Genomic DNA, 8,841 nt, shown 5'->3' with positions numbered 1-8,841 from the left:
CATTAAAAGTAGTAAAAAGGTATTAATAGGAAATTTTGGACCTTAAATAACTTATTCACCCCCCCTCTCAGTTATTCTAAAGAATTCTAACAATATTGATTTAATTATTAAGTCATTTATTATCTCTAATTTACTTTAGCTACACTTCGGGCATATAATAATTAATTCTTTTATTAATCATTATCATGCAACCTAGGTTAGTTCATGCTAGGGTTTTGATCTCCTTTATAAGGATTGATCTGTTTGTAATAAGTCATTCATTCAATATATTTGTAATAATTCATTCATTCAATATAATTGCAATTTGTTTTTTGCACATCAAAAATAACTCATCTATGGATTTGGGAATTCCAACCTCCATAGCTTTTGCTTGTCTCTTTCTATGGCAGGTGTTTGCATGCAGGTGATTCTTGGGAGTTGTGGGGTTGATCTTTCATCAACTTCAACTAATATGACTCTTACACATACATCAACAACGTTATCAATTGGGGCTAACACGTATTTATCCAAAAAATGTTTTGATTATCTTGTGGAGTATTCATACGTAGGATACAAAATCATTAGGATAATAAGACATTTCATGGTAAATTTATAGCATAGTTTTCTAGAATAGTTTCTTTAATCATTTAGACAATAACATATGTAAGAGTCATATACGATAGATGCTTCTTGTTTTCTAGAATAGTGCCCTCAACATTTGTTGGGCATATATTAGCATAAATAAGATATTTGAGCTCACTTTAAGAGGTAGAATGTAAGATGATTACTCATGTTATAAAAGTTCTACAAACTTTTATTTTCTCAATTAAGTGTTCCCTTTATATCTCTAATTTTTTCCAAGTAAATGATCATGTTTTTTATATCATAATGTAAGAAATTATGATAATTTGTCTCTCTTCTTTTTATTTAGTAGCATTTGACTTGTTTATTTGATGGATGTTATTTTAGCATTTTGATCTAGTTATGATATGGAAGAAATGAATTAATGATCATCAATTTTTAGTCAACAAATACTTTATTGACTATTCACATATAGTAATATTAGATTTATTCTATTCTATTCTTTTGTTGTTCATTCAACCTAATAGTTTGAAAGAAGTTATCAAAAATTCTAAAGAAAGTTGTTTTCTAAAATCTTGAATGTTGTTTTACATACCATGTCTTACATTTGCAAACTTCTTATATTGACACCAGTTTAAATGTCAACACAATTTGTACGATATACTATCATGATGAAAATAATAACAAAACAAGGACAATTTTGTAACTAACCAAGAATACACTAGAGTTGTGTAAATTCCAAATGATATTAAAGCATTAAAATATAACACTAATAAATTCATATTTAAAATGTCACAAAGACCAATATATATTTTCTAATAGGACTTTCATCCACAAAGTTGTTTCAATTATTTGACATGCCTTAGGTTGCAATCTTTATGGTCAAGAGAAATATTAAAGGATATACATTCCACCAAACTTACCATATAATCTAAACCAAAAAATATTGTGGATAATAACTTTCTAGTTAACTAGGCAAGAGTCTACAACACATTGGTAAATTGTGAGCCTCTCATCAGATAATCTAGGCTTCGGCTAATTACTTATCTTAAAAAAAACTTTCTAGTTAGCAAAATTATATCACAAACAAATTGAAAATAAAAGAATTATTTAATTTTATCACATAAAGAAGCTTCTTAAAAATGTCTATAAGAAATCCAAATAATAATTTTCTACAATTAAGAATTGATTCTAAAAAATAATGTAAAACTATACATTAAAGTGTGTTGTCAAGGTACGAATTTTGAAATGATGAGTATATAAAACATTTCCAAACAAAAGCTCTAGGAGAGCTTCAGTCCTGCCTTAGGCTTATTGAAGAGTTCCTAGATGTTTTAATGATATTCTATGTATATAGTATTCACAAAAGTAGGTAGTTGTCATTGCACAATACATATTCTAAAGAAAAATTAGTTAGGAAACATTGAAAAATAATCAATAAAAATGATTAATATGATCATCTTGCTTATGTGTAAAAATGATAAATATATTTTATAAGATAAATACAAATTATATAAGAAATAAAATTGTATTATATGTAGACAAGAGCCTACAACACAACGATAAATTGTGAGCCTTTTATTTGGGAAGTATTAGATTCAAATCTACTCAAAGTTAATAAATAAATTTTAGCTTTGGCATACATAAAACATTTTCTTTTTAAAAATAAATATATTGTGTAAGATAAATAAAAAAATTATATAAGATCTAAAATTGCATAAGAAATAATATATAAAATAAATTATTAAATATTTATCAATTTTAAATAAATAAAAAATGAAAACTATCATTAATATAAAAATGATATTAAAAATGTCAATGTTTGCCTACAATATCTTATAGTTATAATGTGTTTGAAAATGATAATTTAATGAATATTCTTATCTTATTAAATAATTTATCAATTTAGTTACAATAAAAGAAATAAAATGAATAATATAAATATAAATAATACAAATTAACATTTAATTTACTTATTTTAAATTGACTTCAAATAAACTACTAAACTAAACTCTAATAATTAAATATTAAACTTTTAGAAAATACTAGTTTATCTTTACTTAAGGATTTTACTCAAAAACAAACTGCAAATCAAAATTTTATTGGAAAAAATAATTTAAATCGACACCACATAACAAGACTTTGAAATATCAAAAAGAAAATATAATTTGGAGGGAGTTGTGAATTAAGTTTGCCAAGGTGGCAAGAACCCACACAAGTCTTTTTATTTGGAATCTGCTTCGGTTAACCAGAACATTCTCGATTAAAACAATGCCCCCTTATGTAACAGCGGCAGAACAGACTGGCAGAATTTGATTTGATGTTATAGGTCTGCGAGGGGCTATGAGGCCGGTGCATATATTCGGCCAAATAGCCAGTGCCTTTTGACTACAACCTGGAGTGAGCTGGCAATGTGTTCCACGTACGACTCTCTATACCACACGTGGCCTCTACCTTTTCGCCGCATCTGATTCAATGTCAAATGTCAGACCATTTCTCTTTCTCTTATGTCCTTTTTACCTTCCGCTGACCACACTAATTTATTCAACTCCAGGTACTACTGCGACACAGATTCTACACGGGGTTTCCGCAATGAAGATTCTGTATATATATGTATCATACAAGCCACTGCCCCACTCAAATCAACACTTCTTACATCTTCACATAAAATCTCCTCAATTTAATTTGCACGGAATAGCTTTCGAATTCCTCAGAATCCACAAATTTGGCGTTTTCTTTCTACACATAAACATGGTTAAAACGTCTGAAAAGCCGAGTCCCCAAAACAATTTACAGAAGCCCCAAAATAATTTACAGAAAAAAGCAGGGCAGCTGAAGGGAGTGCGGAAGAGAAAATGGGGGAAATGGGTTTCGGAAGTAAGACTGCCGAAATCCCGAGCAAAAATTTGGCTAGGGTCTTATGATACCCCTGAGCAGGCCGCTCGCGCTTACGACTGTGCAGTTTACTGCCTCAGAGGATCCAATGCAGATTTCAATTTCCCCGATTCTTTGCCGGAAATTCAATCGTCTTCCTCGCTTTCTCCCGCACAGATTCAAGCTGTTGCCGCCAAATTCGCCAGAGAAGAATTCCGGCAGTCTGCGGATGACTACTCTTTAACTTCGACTTGTGATTCGGAATGTTCAACGGGCAGTTCTAAGAATGAGGAGCAGGAGGAATGGATGCTCTTGTTTGATTCGCTCCTTGAGGATATGGACAGAAACCCTAACTTTGATTTGAAGACTTGCCTGTAATTGAGGATACCGATTTTCTTCCGCCTGAAGAAGAAGTTCTTTCCGGCAAATGGAAGACACACTGAAATTCGAGGAATTATTGTCGCAGGATCTTTGTTGAAGAGACCAAGTTTTTACGGCGCTCTTCAACCCTGCCATTCTTTATTTTTTCCATCTATATGTTACAATTACTTTATTTATTCTTTAGAAAGTACAAAGCTGCTTTAAAACGTCTTATGTCTATTCTAAAGTTTGCTGCGAATATTCGAATATTTTGGCCTAACGACAAACAATAGAAATAGATCATTGCTCTTCGGATTCTCTATCCACTTTATCACGAAAATTAAATTAGTTTTAAATGAAAATGTAATATATTAATTTCAATTAAAAGTCAACTTGTACCAAAGATATGATAATTTGGTATTTTGAAATGGAAGGTATAATTTTGATGTTGACATTTTTACTGTATTCTTTTTGTCCAAATATGTGTTAAAGATTTGTATGTCTTATGCACTTCATCAAGTGATGTCATTCTATTATCAATTATATAAATTCAACCATTTAAATATAAACTAATTTACAATATTTTCAAGTTAAGAGTGATAATTGAATTAAAATAAATGTGACAAGAGAGGCATTGCATCAAATTTCCTGCTAATAGTTAGGAAAGAAGAAAATTAAAGAGTAAAATATATGCAAAGAGAGTTAGAAGAGATATATTAGTCGTAATAGTTAGAAAAGATGGAAAATGAATATAGGTGAAGACAGATTGAAAAGAGAGATACTGATAATAGAGATTTATAGATAGAAATGAAGGATATGAAGGGATTTAAAAGAGAGAGAATGACATGTTATTATAGGAACACTGAATAGAGATAGTTGGAAGAGATTTTTTTTAAAAAAATTAAGGATTATGTTATTTTTAGAAATATTTAAATAAAAATTATAAAATTGAGTTAAATCAATGAAGTATTTGTTTCTACCTTTTCCAATATAAATTCAAATATTAAATTTCAAAAAATAAATTGTTAACCTTCCTCACTCTCATAAACGTACCTATAATATGATAGTTAATGCCTGTCACCCCCTCAATCTTCCTCGTAGATGTGATGTGGATTCCCATAGATTCTTATATTTTCGTTGGGATGATGGATCCCTCTTACATAAAATCAAAGCCAAAGATATATATAAGGTGCTTAATAAAGATCACTCTATCTTATCTCACCTGAATACCACTGGTATATGAATTTGGACTCTCTTGAATGGCACAAAATCCTTGACAAATTTTGGATGTCTCATATTCCTCCCAAAATCTTACATTTTAAATGGCAGCTTCTTCTTGATAGACTTCCCGTTAAAAATCAGGCTGGGGATACTGACTCTTGTTCTATTTGCAGGATTCCTGAAAACTTAAGACATATCTTCTTTACTTGTCATTTTGCTAGGATTATATGGAATTTTTTTGGAATATCTATAACTGATCATGTCTCTGTGCTAGATACTATTCTTGGAAACATATCTGGTCTCAAGAAGGATGCTAACTTTTTTTGGAATATTCTCTCTTCTCATATTCTTTGGTTTATTTGGAAAAGTAGAAATGAGGAAAAATTCCAAGATGTTGGTAGATCCCTTACTTTGTTTCAATTGAAACTCATACGCTTTAAGATTATCTCGCAAGTGTGATGCATTATGAAACTTGAGAAGGACAAGCTAAAAAGATTTCTTCGTGATGGGCACGCTACTATGTTCATCTACGAAATGAAACATGGGTTGGAACGAGCTAGCATTATTGATGACCGAGCTGCTTTTGAAGAAGCCCTTAAGCGGCTGATTAAGGAGATGCAAGATACTAGAGGCCCTTTTTCTGATAGACTTGAGTTCTTTGCTCATATTCTTGAGCGGAAGAAAGTTGTTTGGATGGAAGGAGAGCTGGGATGGACTGCGTGGATTGATGATCGTGATGATATTCTGGATTAGCTTATCTAATTTCTCTTTTTGTAATCTCGCTGAAACTATTACATATTGTGCTAGTTGACTAATCATGGATTACCAGTTGAACTAGGAGGTTGAGGTTCGCCTCCCCTCTTTTGATATTGTACATTTCTTTTTGATCTACCGATTATTTAATTTTAAAAAAATAAATTGTTGACTAAGACCCAAACCAACAAAAGAGTTAGCAAGTTTGAAGAACAACATTAGTTTTACAAATTTTTAAATGCGAAAAAATTTAAAACAAGATCGAAAAAAATAGCTAGTTAAACATAGTGTGAAAAAATTAGTATTTTACGAATGACAAAAATAAGAAACAATGTAAAACTAATAAATATTTTTAAAATAGAAAATATAAAACATTAAAAACTAAATTAAAAAAATTGTGTAACAAAATCTATAAATATTTTTAAAAATATATATATCAAATAATTATATTCCTAAAAATATACTTTTGTTATTTATTAATTTAATCAAAATTTAGAATAAAAAATTTAATTTAATTTTTTTTAAATTATTATGAAGAAAAATTAAATAAATGTATTTTAAAAATTATATGATAATTAGTTTTTTAAGTAAGATTTTTCATAAACTTAAATTCACAAGATGTTAAAAATAATGGATTGATATATTTACAATATTTGATAAGAAAAATGATTTAAAAATTATTGTTGATTAGACATGCATTTATGGCTTAGGTAGTGAGGTGGAAGATAAAATAATTATTTTTTGGAAACTCTAATTAATTTGTCACAATTGTGAAAAAGATAAAGCTATCATTAATGCATGATATCATTGTTGTTGGAAAAAAATTGAGTATTTTTGTTAAAGAAAATTGATTTTTCTCCCTACCAAAAATATAATGGTCCAATAGAATGAACACAAAATGTCATTTATAAAATAAGAAAAAATCAAAAATAGATATGCACATTGTAAGTTCTATATAAACTTTTAAATTCTATGATTTGATTGGTTAATCTAATTGAAAAATTGCATTCAGTGAAATGCTCTTGCCAAAGGCAGACCTAATAATTAACTCGGAATGTTTACTAGTATTTTTCATATAGAAATGTGTTGAATTAATTTATCTTTATCTACAAATCTATTATCTCAATCTAATAATTATATCAAATTCTATATCTTCCTTCTAATTCAATCATGAACAATTATTCAAGCTTACATGTCAAAATTAGCAACTTAACTAATATCACAAACAACATTTACCATACAAATGTACTATTAGGTGATGCCCTTAAGAAATGAGTATTCTAATGGTTCTTAGTCATGAATGTAAGCATAACAACATGTCACATATTTAGTAGATGAAGTTTGAGTCTATTTTTTTGTGTGTTTTGAGATGAACTAATTTGATTTTCATTTTGTAGAGGATTTACATTCACAAAGTTGTTGGAGCTACAAGAGCACAAATATTCAAGCGGCAAATTCTTGGAGAAGAACTTCATGGATATCAATATGATTTGTAAGGGAGAACCCCATATTTAGATGTTGGAGCCTTACATTAAGTTTGACTTAATTCCTAATAAAATCATTAAGAATTTGTTAGCTCCACTAATAGACCATAAGCTCAGTGTCTATTAATTCAATTTAAAAAACTTAACAAATAATTTCAAAGAATATATACTATATAAAATTAATTGCAAATGATGCAATAAAAAAGAAAATAACAAAATATGTGAGAAGAATTTAAATGGTAGGGCCGAGGGCGGTAAAGAGAATTGATGATAAGATAATACGTCGTGATCCACCTAAAATTGGCTTGGCGGGCCCCACGTTCTTTAGTTGAGGATCACGTCATTGCTTACGTGTTTGCCATGTTGGCCACGTGTTGACCAACGCGTCCTTCTGATTTCTTCCATGGTCGGCCTTTCAAAGGACAAGCGGACTTCTCTTTTGAAGGGGACATCGGCTGACCACAAATGCCAAATTCCTTGTAAAATTTGTAATTAGCTGGCCCACTCATTCTAGAAGCTATTTTCTTTATTGTATTGACCGGCCAACGGATTTTCGAAGAATAAGACTTACACTACTAGATACTAGATTTGCTTCTTGGATGTACACTCTATACGGTGCAACCAGTCTATTAATTTTTAGGAATTTCTACTTGATAAGATAAGGTCATTGAGAATATTTATTTTCTTATGGTCGAGGAAGAATCAGGAGGGCTTTTCATACACCAGACAGAAGATTTAAGAGAATTCAAATGACTTATTATTTCTCAGCATCTCCGTGTTGTTCAACGGCCAACCTTTGCGGCGCTCAGAATGACTGAAGCTATTTATTCTTTCTTGTATAACATCACACTAATGCCTTTTACATACTCTCCATTTCTATAAAAAAGGATGCATTTGAACATCATATGGCCCTTCATTTTTGTTTGCATTGTTATGATGTAGAATTGATAGCTCATTTCTGCAAGTTTATTAGTAATTATCTCATATTTTCTTTCATAATGGAAATAAACTCTAAAGTCATGATAGTAATGCATTGTTTTCATTGCACTCATTAGGATCTCAATTTGAGGGCAATTGAGCATTCTAGTCACACTCTTTCTTAGATAGGGAGCAACAGGATAATTTTGTTGATGCAAATTGGTTATTCTTTGGTGAATTTGATGTTGGTTTGTACTAACAAGTTAATTTTCTATTGAGTGTGTTTGATATTTGTAGGTACACAGATTACACACACGAGTGACGATAGAGAAAAAAAGGAAAGTGGAGAGGGAATGGGTTATGAGACATCAAAATGTCTAAAACACAAATTATATAAATTTAAGCATAAAAAATACAAATTAAATACATCTAAGCTCATCTAAAACATAAATTAAATACATCAGGACATCTAAAACATTAATTAAATATGTCTATTTAAACATCTAAAATATTAATTTTTAATGTGTCTAAACATAGATAAAGCATAAATTAAATGTGCGCGTGCACACACACACACATAACTAGAAAGAGAGAGGAGAGAGAGAGAGGGTCAGTAAAGAGAAATAGAAAGTGAGGGAGAGAGTAAGGAGAGAGAAAGAGGGGAGATAAC

The 8,841-nt window shown here is 30.0% G+C and overlaps 1 pseudogene; it reads left to right on the top strand.

Annotated features, from left to right (window-relative positions):
* The first annotated feature begins 3,198 nt into the window (after positions 1-3,198).
* On the top strand, positions 3,199-4,022 carry LOC149572159 (ethylene-responsive transcription factor ERF039-like; annotated as a pseudogene).
* Positions 4,023-8,841: the final 4,819 nt, after the last annotated feature.

Source organism: Cupressus sempervirens, chromosome 2 (assembly GCF_028749045.1).
Source record: "Cupressus sempervirens isolate cs-2001-9-10 chromosome 2, ASM2874904v1, whole genome shotgun sequence".
In the NCBI taxonomy this organism is placed as follows: domain Eukaryota; kingdom Viridiplantae; phylum Streptophyta; class Pinopsida; order Cupressales; family Cupressaceae; genus Cupressus; species Cupressus sempervirens.
The sequence above is the reverse complement of the archived record's forward strand: the minus strand, read 5'-3'. Positions and strand labels throughout refer to the sequence as shown.